The following is a 13,602-nucleotide window of genomic DNA, read 5'->3' on the forward strand; positions in this document are numbered from 1 at the left end:
CAAGGCAACAACAGCTGCTTCTGGCATCACAGAGAGTGGGGGGAGGGGGAACCAGTTAGAAATAAAGAGGCAGAATGATTCTGTAAATACTTCTTAGGAAAATATAAAAGAATACTAAAATATCAGATCTTTTCTGGGCGAACATACTTCCATAACACTTGAAGTGTCATCAATGAAAGGCAAATAGTATTTTTCATATTATAATCGACCGAGAACCCAACAGGAGCTCAGTGCCCCTTGTCATATTGTCATTTTCCCTTCCACGCTCCACACAGCAGTGGTAGGGCTTTCTCACAGCCTTAACCCCTTGAGTGTTAAAATGCATTGATGCTTCTTGTGACAGTTTCTGCAGCATCTGTTTACATGGCTGAAAGGTGCTTATCATGTTTTACTGTGTCTGGACTTGGGAGGAAGATGAGAGGAAAGGGACGGAATTGGTTTTCCTCCTCCTCCTCCGTTCCTCCCCTTGGCTCTTGCCTCCCGATCTTTTTATCTGCAAAGGAAGGTGATGAAAGAAGGGGGATGTGGCAGGAGGAGGGGGAGGGAAGAGCAGGGCTGGGCGTGTGTTAGAAATGTGTTCACCTAAGGGACAGGGCAGCCAACAGGCCACCTGCCCGAAGGCAGCCCTGCAGGACCACAGGGAGCCTGGGAAGAGCCACAGTAGGGGCTGTTTAACCAGGGCCGGAGCCCAGCTCCGTGCAACGGGTCCTGGAAAGGGATGGGGTCTGAAGATGAAGACGGATATGGAAATAATCAGTGGACAATGTTAAACATCCAAATCATTCTCAGTCTGGAGACACTGAGCTCAGGGGGCCTCCCTTGCCCCACCGAACTTCTTTTCATGCGTTGAGAAGCTGAAACAGTCTCTGGGTAGTTTTCACCTTCCCAGAAGTAAAGAGCATTTAGAGCCCTGCTTGTCCCTAATTGGGGACTGAATATTTTTACAAATGCCAGACCACTTCTGCAACAAGGCTGGATGGCATAGAGGTCAAAGCCTTGAACTTGGGGGTCAGGCAAGTCAGGCGAACCTGAGTCTGCAGCGAGGCTTGCTGCTCAGCGCTTCTCAAACCACTTAGCTGGAGTCACGTCTGCGAGGCGGAGGCAGGCAGCCAGCCGTCCGGGTCCTCCGCTTCCTCCTCTGTTAAAGGTGGTGCTAAGGCCAACCTCCTGATGTGGCTGGGAACTTGGCACAGCACCTAGAATATTGTTCTTACTTGAACCTGTCTTTGAAAAGTAGGAAGGAATGCCCAGCCGGTGTGGCTCACTGGTTGAGCATCAACCCATGTACCAGGAGGTCACCGGTTCAATTCCTGGTCAGGGCACATGCCCAGGTTGTGGGCCCAATCCCCAGTGTGGGGCATGTAGGAGGTGGCCATCTCTCATCGATGTTTCTGTCTCTTGCTTCCTCTCTCTCTAAAATCAATGAAGAAAAAAATTTTTTTGTAAAGTAGTACTATTTTTTAAAAAAAGAAAAGTAGGAAGGAATGGAGTTCACCTGTGCTTGCTTCTTGGATTTGAAAGTGACATGAGATAAGGTAGAAATGGGGGTGGGACGTGGGGAGCAGAGAGAGAGAGGATTTATTTTAAGAAACTGACTTACATCATTATGGGGGCTGGCAAGTTCAAAACCTGTGGGGCAGGCCAGCCGGCTGGGCCTCCAGAAAGAGTCGATGCTACAGTTCAGGTCAGCGGGCAGTCTGGCGGCAGAATTTCCTCTTCCTCTGGGGATATTACTTCTGTCAAACTGATTGGATGAGGCCTAACCTACATTATGCAGGTTAATTTGCGTTACTCAAAGTCTGCCAATTTAAATGTCAAGCTCATCAGAAAAATAGGTCCATAGAAATATCTAGAGTAATGTTGGACCAAATATCTGAGTACGATGGCCTAGCCAGGTTGAAAGATACAATTAATCATTGCAGGGCCCCTTAGAGCACTGCCCACACATTGGTACTTCCTCCCACGTCCGTCACCTGACCCCGCTGCTCACACAGCCAGGGGGGCTCCATCAGTGCAGTTACTGGGGGCACATTTCAGTTTTGTTTATTTGTGCTGCACCTTCTTTAGAAGAAAGTAAGACAATGCACAACCTAATCCAGCACCAGGAATTATGTCAAAAGAGCAATTTCTACCACAGATCCTGTGGCTAACATGTCTTTATTCCAATCTCTTCAATCTCATGGAAAGATGAAAATACTTGAAGGACACACTAGCCCGGGGACCACAGGTTCACCATGCCACCCTGCCATTTAGACAAGTGTCCTAACCTGCAGAGAAGCAGATAATCACACCTGTGCCAGCAACGGAGTGCGGAGGATGTGCTCGGATCACCTATGAGCAAGCGCCGAGGTTATCAGTTACACTTGCACCTGGGAGAGACTGAAAGCCGACACCTTGTTGTTCTAACTTGTTTAGAAGAGCAATGCGATGCAAACAAAAGTGTCACTGCTGTTTAAACAGAAAGGAAGGAATGCGGAAAACAAGCTGCCTGTCTCTGAGGCTGACACCTGGCTCTTTTCTCTCTTTCTCTTGAGCAAAATTTCACTGTGTCCTGACAGCCCCTCTCAGGGATCTCCCACTGATGGCTGCCTGCCCATCTTTCTTTGTTTGGTGCACACGGTTACCCAGCTCTTTCTGTTCGCTGCTGTCAGGGAAGGAGCGAGTCCTGGCTGGGAGTCCAAGGGCAGAGATGACACACAGGATTCGAAAAGGCACCTCTCATGGGTTTCAGGGAAGAGGCTTAGACACTGTTGCTAACACTGTAAATCAGTACAATATCCTGGAGTACAGTTTGGAAATATTTAACGAATGCCGCCACAAAGATATGTATGTACCTAGCAATTCCATTATAAAAAGTTTATCCTAAAAAAGTCACAGAAAAGTATGCAAAATGTAGGTATAAAGATATTCATTAGGGCCCTGGCCAGTTTAGCTCAGCAGTTAGAGCGTCGGGCCGTTGACCAATGAGTTGCGGGTTCAATTCCAGTCAAGGGCACGTACCTCAGTTGCAGTTCTTCCCTGGCCCTGGTCAGGGTCCTCTGGGAGGTGGCCAGTCCATGTGTCTCTTTCACATCGATGTTTCTCTCTCTCTCCCTCCCTCCCACTCTATCTGAAGATAGGTGGAAAAATATCCTCAGGTGAGGATTAAAAAAATCTTTATTAGGGTCTACTTTAAAAAAAAAATTTTTTTATTGACTTTTATAGAGGGAAAGAGAGAGACATCTACTGCCTCTTGCATGCCCCCTACCAGGGATCAATGCCCTGACAGGGAATTGAACCTGCAACCTTTTGATGCCCAACCAACTGAGCCACACCAGCCAAGGCAGGGTCTACTTTTAATACTGAAAAGCTTCAAGCAACCTAAATATACTAAAAGATACACAAAATTGAATAAATAAACTGTAGTCCATCTTGAGACTAGAATATTATTTAACCATTAAAAAGTAACAATGTACTTGTAGACATACAAATAAATATAAAAAGATATTCATGTTAGTCCTGGCTGGTGTGGCTCAGTTGATTAGGTGTCGTCTCATGCACGTAAAGGTTGCCGGTCCCATTCCCAGTCAAGGCACATGCCTAGGTTGAGGGCTCAATCTCCAGAAGGGGGTGTGCAGGAGGCAGCTGATTGATGTTTCACTCTCATATCAATGTTTCTCTCTCCCTCTCCGTTTCTCTCTCTCTCTCTCTAAAAAAAAAAAAAAATCAATTAAAAATCTTTAAAAAGATATTCATGATATATTAAAGGGAAAGTAGGTCACAAAGTATTAAATATAGTATTGATTCAGTTAAAAAAATAAGCATATACTTATACATGAGATAGTTTCTTAGTTCATTTGGCCTCTATAACAGAATGCTATAGACAAGATGATTTATAAACAACATAAATTTATTTCTCATAGTTCTGGAGGCTGCGAAGTCCAAGATCAAGGTGTGCACACATTTGGTGTCTGTGAGGACCCCCTTCCTGATTCAGAGAGGGCAGTCTTTTCACTGTGTCCTGGGGACTCTTTTATGGCACTAACCCCATTCATGAGAGCAGGGCCCGATCACCCCCCAAAGGCCTCACCTCCACATACCATCACATTAAAGGGTAGAATTTCAACGTGTGATTTTGGAGGGGAACACAAATGTCCGATCTGTAGCAATGAATATATGCCAAAATATTTACAGTGATTTTTCCTGGGTAGGAGAATTTTGGTTGATTGTTTTATCTCTTGTTACTTATCTGTATTTCCATTTTCCTACATCGAGCATATGATTACTTGTATAATTTTAAAAATAAGGAGAAAAATGCCTTTCTCAGCTATTATTTGTTATGTTATAATCTGCCCAACCTTGATTAGACGGGTAGGTGCCGTGTATTCTTAAGGCCCATCGGGACATCCAGGGAGAAAAATTGTTGTCAGCATTATCTCTGTTATATTCTCTCTCCACTGGTATTTTAACACCAATGTTGATGGTAACCTCTGAGATTGATTTTCTCTCACTTGTAAAAAAGAAAATCCTAGCAGATGTCAACACTGGATAGCTTTCTAAAGAGTCTAGATCATGAACCAGAACAAGGTAAAGCAGACATTTAATTCCACAAGAGGCCCTGGGCCCCAGATTATCATAAAGACTGTATTTCTTTGAAGTTTGTCAACCTAAATTCATCAAGAAGGTACTGGGGTTAATGGTAAAAACCAGAAGTCATCAATATAAACAAAGGTAGCACTGAGAAACCTGATGTGTACGTGTGTGTGTGTGTGTGTGTGTGTGTGCTTCCATGAGGAGGGTTGATATTTTTCTTCCTCTTGGCAGACCATGAGATCTGTTACTTTTAGTGAATGTAATGGCAGGGCTTGACATGATGCTATTTCTTGATAATGCTGGGATGTTTCACCCTGAGTGCTCATAGTGCAGATAACAGCCTGCACTTTTCAGATTGGATACTGCAGAATGTCAGCATCTAATCGTGGACCCTCTTCTTCTCTTGGACTGTTGACCTGTAATCAGAGATTTAGTCTCCTGGCTGCACAAATGTTAAGACCACATGAAGAAATCTCAGGCTTCTAGACCCTGAAACACAAAGCAGAAGGCCAAAGGTCACTCTGTCTCTTAAAGAGCCAGCCAATAGTGAGTCCCCATAGGGGTAGTTGTGGGTAGGAAGGCCACCCTCCTGCCCATATATTTGCAATGTCACATCAGCTTTAGGAGGCTGGGGGTTGGCATTCTGATGGACCTTTTCTCTCTCCCCATTCTCATGCAACAGTGGAGACCACAGGCAGGCAGGCAGGTTCTCTTGCCACAGCTCTGCCACCTGGGAGCTCCTGCTGGCCTTTATCTGCATCTCTCCCAGGCGTTCACTTTACCCTGCCTGTGTTGCAGTAATATACAAATACCTCCCAGACTCTTACTAGATCACAAGCTCCCTGAGGGCACTGACACTTTCTCGATTGGCTTGGCATTAATAACGTACAATAAAATAATTGGATGAATAAATGAATGAATAACAAACACTCAAATTTTACTCTCTTCTACTAACAGAGAGATCAAGTTCTCTTTAAGGAAAATCAAGAGCCAATTTTTCAACCTCCTAATGGTTCAATGGATGTGTGTGATTTTTCCTTCTCAAGAAAGGAGTTGGCTTTGATATCCCTGACATCACCACTTCAATGCTTTCTTGCTCTACTCTTGCCAGCAGAAAAGGTGGACTTAGCCATGGATTCCGAGGGGCTCATTATTCAAGTTGCTGTTCTCCATCTGGGACTTTGCCTAGTCAATTTCCCTTTGCGCGCCACTGTTTACAAGCTGACAGTGGGACAGGCTTAGTCTTTCCATTTACAATCTATTACATGGCTTTGTAAAATCAGTCCATGGGTATTTATCATTTATCTATTGGGTACACAATACTCAGAAGTACAATACTCATATTTATAGAATTTTGGGATTGAACGAGAAAGCAAAGTGGTTTTTCATAGATTACAAGGACAGGTATAGATCATTTAATCTATCCCTTTCACAGAAAAGATTGAACCAAACCATTCCAAGGCAACATCATCATCCTCTTCTTCCTGCTCTTTCTCCTCCTTCCTCCTTCTCCTCTTCCTCCTTTTCCTCATCCTCCAATCATCAGCCACAACCTTTACCAAACACCCTGTATACAGGATGCTACGCCAAGTATGTAAAATGAACACACAGAACTGTTGGATCAATATATGCATATCCATAGAACTGTTTTTCTCATGATTTAGTTTTACATTGTGTACTGAAACAGAGATTGTATCTTCCATTTCTGTTATCCTAGTATTTTGTCACTACTTTGAAGGGCATGCAAACAATATTGATGGAATGTACATCAGTTTGCCGGCCCCTTCCCCTCCCCCAGGCTCCAAAGGGGCATGGCTAGGGTCAAGATCTGGGTATTTCTATTCAGGTGGCAATGGCATCCCTGAGGGGAGTTCCTGAAAGAGGGAGGCTACCCCTCTAATTAGGTAGCACTCCTTTCTTGGGCTCTGGCAAAAAGTGTGAATTATGCATTTCATCACATGCCCCCGCCATTTCTTCCCTACTCATGCCCGGAAGTCTTTCTTCCCTGAAGAAGCTCCACTTTCCCTTATTTCAGATTTAAATGGAGCCTGAGACATGCCCTAAATCATTGGGGCCAAATCTGCCAGGAATCATAAACAAAATAAATGTTTCTAGGAGTGAGTTATATATAGCAATGAATTCATACAGTCTGCATAGCTCCTCATTTCCTTCTGTTATGTTAATTCTTCCAACTCAATAACCGAATTCCCTGCCCCCACCACGCATATTTTTTTTGTTTTGTTTTTACCCCTGGGAGAGAAGCTGATTGATGCTGAAATCAGGATCCATCCAATTGTGTGATGGTCTCTAAGTACTCTAGGCAATTGCCCCGCAGCTGCTATTAGCTGTCTTAAGCCCACAGGAGAAAACAAGGATGTTTTCAGCAGGCTCATTTAGGGCTGCACGCAGGTCCGTGGTGTGTGCTAGGTGTGCACTTAGGAGTGTGTTCGTTTGCAGCTGCATGTCCTGGACAAATGCCAAGGCCAGGAAATCTAGAGAGAGTTGTCCTAATAATTTCTCTTTGATCCGTCTCAACCTGCCTTTGTGTCGCTCAGGGAGGTGCTGCTCCAGCCTGTTGGCATTGCTTCCTCTCACAGTCCTGACTCGATGCTTATTTATTATTCAATTATTAGGGTTATTGGTTGTGCTCATGCCTTCTTACCCACAGGGCGCATTTACAAATAGGATAGGAAAAATCGACAGCAGCTTAATTTCTGTTATTATCAGCAAGTGCATACTTAGTGTGAAACATTGCCTTTGTTTCATAAAGCTTTTATGGCATATTTATCTTCTCAAATCCTGATTTTCTTTCCAGGGCTACCTACATATATGGGTCCTCTATAGAAAGTAGGTTAGTGCCAAGAGGCTGAGCTAATAGCTAAGGGCCCTAGCTGTTGGGGACAAGGCCCCCTCAGGGAAAACCTGATCCCTGCAAGGTGATACTTGGCTTAACGTTTGTGTAGCTTAACAAATGTGTCAACATTTGCTTAACAGATTTTCCATTCCTTGCTGGTCTTTCTCAGAAGCTTGTTCTCTCTCTTCAGTTTGTGGACAAACACGTGCACAAAAGCAGATACACACACACACACAGAGCTGCAACAGTGTAGCCTCCTATCTATAACATAAAGAAGAATTAACAGTTTACTGGGGACAAAGGGGACACATTTCATATCATCTCAGCAAATCCTTTTTCTCAGACTCTTTCAGGGGCCAGAAGGTTCCTAATTTCCTGCATTGCTGTATACCCTGGTGGAAAAGGAAGGTTCTGAGTACGTACAAACCGACAGCACCTAGGGACAATTTCTCCTGTGCACGTAAGATAATAAAGGGTTTGCAGAGTGCTCATGATGTTGCAGAACAACCCTACTCCCAACCTTGGAAGAGAAGCACTGGAATAAAAAGGGACTTAGAAACCTAAGTTTTATTTTTCCGACTTTAAATTGTAAAAAAAACAAAAACCCAAAAAAACCCACCACCAAAAACAACCCCCAGCCCCCCCCCCCACACACACACAAATGTGAGAGTTCTGTCATTTATTCTTTCTCGTTTTCTCTTGTTCTGCCCTTGTCCTGCAACCATCCACCCCTATGACTAGGCAGGGCGCCAGCGGTCCTGGCATCACTCAGAGACCACCTGGAGCCCAAAGGATGTCTTAGCCTCCTGGCAGCCCACGCCACAGGTTCTGACTCTGTCCACCAGCCAGGTATTAACAGAAACTCTGCCCCACTTCTTGTGGTTCCTGTGGGAACAGGGCTGTAGTTAGCTCTGACCTCTCCCAGCGATAACGCCTAGATTCTCGGTCTACTTTTCTCTTCAAGGCTTGAATGGAGTGTGTCCCTAAGTTCTCACAAGAGCCGGAGCCTGCCCTCCTCTGGTCACCCTCTTGGACCAGCCCAAGGCAAAGGCATCTGAAGTAGCCCACAGTGGGTTCCCCAGGTGGACTGGGGCTCCTGGAGACAGCATCCCATACGCTCCCGCTCTGACCCTCCTGGGAGTCACCTGCTGAACGCGGGTGTCCACAGGAGGCCGGAGGGCGGCATGGGCACCGTTCAAGCAGGTGCCTGGTCTCCTTAGCACAAATGTGTGATTCACGTGGGTGGGAGTTGGCTCGTTCTTCCTGCATCACACTCAACTTTACAAGCGGTGCTAATGCCGAGGCCCTGGAGAGGAACAGTCTGAGTAATTTAGACACCAAAGCAGTGTTTGCTGGCCGTCCGTTGCTTGTTCTTGCTGCCTCTGTACTCTGGCCAGTGACAAGCGTCCCTCCATGCAGTTTGCCAGCCATGGGGCAGCACTGACAACTCGCTCTGCATGTGGTGCGTTCCCTCTGGCACCTCTCACCCCGCGGGGCTCAGTCCCCACCGCGCCTGCGCAGTTTCTGTGTCTGTAATTGACCACTTCGGGTTGTCTCTTGGAAACACTTGTTTCACCCCCGAAACACAGCCCCCAAACTGTTGCCTTCTTCCGGGGGGCCTGATTCTGCAGTACAGTGACCAGCAACCACTTTGGTCACTCTTCCTGGAGGAAAAGCTTTGTCCTTGAAATGCAAATGGCTTATCAAAAGCGGCAAATCTCTTCCAGGAACAAGGCTGTCTCTGCCTTATCGGGCGTTGCCAAACATTTCAGATAGGCTTTCTGCTCTAGGCAAGGGGGCATCTCGGTATTTATCATTAGGTGAAGGCAGTGTTCTTAAACTATCGGTCACGATCCATTGGGTTCCGAAGGCAGTTTAGTGTTTAATAACTAGCATTAAAAATTAGAATTGAATCAAATAGAATAGAACAAATGTAAAAGTGCACCTCATGTAATAAAGGTAAACATTTTTTAGTGTACACACACATGTACACACACACACAAATATATATAAATGTGTGCCCTGGGGTGGGGCATAAAATGTACTTTTGTTTAGTTTTTTAACTTTATTAAAAAAATTTTGTTGTTGTTAATCCTCACCTGAGGATATTTTTTTCCAATGATTTTTAGAGAGAGTGGAAGAGAGGGAGAGGGGTTGGAGAGAGGGGGGGTGGAGAAACATTGATGTGAGAGAGACACATCAATTGGTTGCCTCCCAACCAGGGCTGGGATCGAACCTGCAACCCAGGTATGTGCCCTTGACCAGGAACCAAGCCTGTGACCCTTTGGTGCGGAAGCCAACACTCTAACTGCTGAGCCACACTGGCCAGGAACTAACTTTTATTGTAAAATAATTTAAACTCCCAGAAGCATATATACAATTTATATATTTTGAAGACTAATAAAGCCCAAACCTGAAATCCACCACTACAGTTGACAACAGAGACCTGCCTCACCTCATTGTCCCCTCCCAGAGATGACCACTGTCCTGACTTTTATGATAATCATCCCCTTGCTTTCTCTATGATTCCACCACTCACATATATATCAGGAAAGACAGAGCTTGGTCTGGCCTGTCTCAGCTCTTTAGAACAGTTCTTTCAGCGTTTGCTTCTCCTACTCCGCGGTGGATTTGTGAGATGTGTTCCTGTTGGTGTGTAGAGCTGTGGTTCATTCGTTTTCACCGCTGTAACCTTCTTCCTCTGATTGCACCACAATGTCTGAACTGCCCCCAGGCTGGTGGGCCCGGGGTGGCTCCAGCTGGGTGTTTACAGACAGTGCAGCTGAGAAATGCCTCTCATCCGCTCGGCGGGCTGCGAAGGGGCGTCTCAGGGCACACAGGGCGGGGATGCTGGCTTTGAGGTCCCTTCACGTCCAGCCTGCTGAGATGGAGTCCTCTGCGTGCACTCATTTCCTCCACTGGCCCACATGGGATTTTGTTCAAATCGTTTTGATTATGGGTTATGATAGAAAACGTTTGAAAAATACTCGTTTAAAGACTCCCAAGATAAGAATGGTACTGTTATAAGAATGCTCTCACTGCCGTGTGCGTGTGCGTGTGTGTGCGTGTGCGTGTGTGTGTGATGCGGTAAGCTCCGAGGAACTGGAGCCAGGAAAGGACGACAGGATGTCACATTATTGAGCACCGTTGTGTGCCCTGCACACACTCAGAGCTCTCCTGCTTTCCATTTCTGTCTCCCAAATCTTCACTTCAGCCTTGTTAGATGTGATTACTCCCACTTGAGAGAAGGAAACAGAGAACACACCTAGAGTAATAGAGCAGGGAACACGGTGAAGCTGGAATTTGAACAGGGCCTGTCTGTCTGCAATGCCTGACACTCTGTCCCACCTCAGGTGTTCTTCCTCGCGTGGCTGCATCTCCAGGCCGTGCCCTGGCCTCCCTGGCACATGGCCCTGGCCCACAGCTGCACTGACATCACTGCGAGGGAGGCACAATCCATTGCGGGACCACGTCTTCTGGGTGGTGCCCTTTGCCCCTTCTTGGCATGCCCTTGCCTCCCACAGGCACTAGATGCTTGGTCTTCACAGCCTGCCCCCTCACGTATGCTTTGCACCCCGTGCATACACGTCTCCTCCCAGGCTCCCACTCTTTAGATGGGTGCCTTTCACTGGAGGGGATTTTATTAACTTTTTCCTTCTGAAAGTTTCAAGGTTTCTCACACACAGGGAGGTAAAAAAAAAAAAAGTATTTTGTTTTAGAGAGAGGAAGGAGAGAGAGAGAGAAATATGGATGTGAGAGAGTAACATTGATCAGCTGCCTCCTACACACCCCTTACTGGGGATCAAGCCCCAAATCTGGGCATGTTCCCTGACCAGGAATGGAACCGGGACCTCTCAATCCATGGGACAGCTCTCAATACACTGAGCCACACCAGCCGGGCAGGAAGTAAGTATCAAAAGGGATCAGTCCATAACTGCTTCCTTAATGGTGAGATTTCAGACACTTGAACTGGCTGACCAGAGAGAGAGAGATTTGCAAAGAAGAAACCTTGATGCAACCTTGGCCACATGTTGCCAGAATAGGACAGGGCTGGAAAAGTCAGATGGCAAATCAGTGCCTTAAGTGGCCACCCCAACAGGAGTTTTTTGGACTCTATCTTAAATAGCTCCCAAACCTCTCACAAGATCTAAGGTGGTTACTTATAGTCAAGAAACGATTGTCCTTCATTCAAAACAAAATGCAACATGGGGGGCGATGAGAGAAAGGACATTCATTTATTCATTCATCAAATATTTCCAGGAAACCCTGGGGAACTGTGGAAGATTGCTAGGCCTTGGGGTTACACGGGGAGTAATACACAGCCCATTGCCCCGCGGAGCTTGCAATCTGGTGTGAGAGACAGATGTGAAAATGACTAACCACACTGCATTATTGTGGTAGCTGTTAAGGATACCTGCTGATATTCCCAGCACTCTGCTTTCTGGGCACACAGGGAGATTCTACTTCCTGGCCCCTGTGCCTGGGCTGGGGCCTCGTGATCTATCCTGGCCAATGAGTTGTAAATGGAAAGGTGTGCTTCCCTGCTGGGCTGAGCTCTTGATCACTGGGTGTGACCTCACATGCTCTTTACCCTCTTCGCAGCGATGAAAAATGCACGGACAGAGCCTGTTTTGTCTCCTGGGTCCCAATATGAGGATGACCCGGAACAGAGCCCCTAGTGATAAGTAGCATGAACAAGAAAGAAACTTGTGTTGTTTCAAGATGCTGAGTGTGGGCAACTGTTTGTTACTGCAGTATAACCTAGCCAGCCCCCACAGATGCAAATGCATAAGCACATCCGTACGTTCTCAGTTTTTGAGTGCTTGTTTTGATGTGCCTAACACAAATGGAGGCTTTCTTTCGGTATGAGACATTCTCCTGACCATGATGAGGCAAGTCGTGGGCGGTGTGTGTGTGTGTGGGGGGGGTGTTTACTATGAAGGCATCTTAGAATGTTCTCAGAACTCCAACAGTTCATGCAATAATTGATGTATTCAGGGAGATTAGTCATTTACCAGCAAAACCCTCTATTTCTATAGTGTTACTGGAGGCAGAAAACTCATAGTGTTTAACAGACTTACTGATTAGCTCAGGGTTACAATAGAGACCATTTGTGAGGCCAGTGGACAGGATAAGGTGGTAGGAAGGACTAATCACCAAAGACTGAGGCAATATGTTATCTAGGGAAATAATATGACAGCGTTTCCACTTAATCACACTGGGTTCACTTGCAAAGGCCAGTCTCTAATGAATAAAATCATACTGAATGAGCGTCTCAAGAGAAACAACATTCCCCCATAATTCCCTTCAGTCTCACTGCCCAGGAGTCTGCCCTGTGTCCTCGGGTCCTGGGCCTTCCGCTTCCGGGCAGCATGGCCCTAAGAGCCCAGATACAGAGGCCGGAAGACAGGTGTGCAAGGTACTGCCCGATTATATATCATATATGTATTTTATTATATATTACATATTAGATCCCAAGATTTGATTTAAAGAATTGGCTTACATGACCGTGGGGGCTGACAAGTCCAAAACCTGCAGGCTAGGACAGAAGGCTAGGAACTCAGGCAGGATTTCTTGAGTCAGAATTCCTTCTGCAGGAAACCTGTTTTTGCTCGTAAGCCTTTCAACAGAGTCAGTCTATGAGGGACTGAATCGTATCCTCTCAAAACGCACATGTTGATGTCCTAACCCCAGTAGGACGGTATTTGGAGGCAGGATCTCTGAAGAGGTCTGTAAGGTTAAATGAAGTCACAGGTGGGGCTCTAGTCCAATATGACTGGTGCCCTTCTCCGAAGAGACAGTGACACCAGGGAGGGCTGTGCAGAGAAGAGGCCCCGTAAGGACAAGGCGAGAAGTCTCAGGAGAAACCAAACCTGTTGGTGCCGTCACCTTAGACTTTCCGGCCTCCAGAGCCGTGAGGAATAATTCCTGTTGTTGAAGGACCCACGTCTGTGACATTTTGCTGTGGCCGGCCAGCCGACCAGCCCAGGGGCCCGCCCACATGACTCCAGGTGACCTTTATCTCAAGCCAGCTGGTCGCACCTTCACAGCAACCTCTAGACTAGCGCTGGACCAACAACAGGGCACAGCCCAGCCCCATCACGAAACGTGAACACTTCAGTGGAAAGTGTATGAGTCTTTGTACTAAGATAAAGTCACGAAGTTCCCTTGACTTC

This window comes from Molossus molossus, unplaced genomic scaffold (assembly GCF_014108415.1).
Source record: "Molossus molossus isolate mMolMol1 unplaced genomic scaffold, mMolMol1.p scaffold_m16_p_9, whole genome shotgun sequence".
NCBI lineage: Eukaryota > Metazoa > Chordata > Mammalia > Chiroptera > Molossidae > Molossus > Molossus molossus.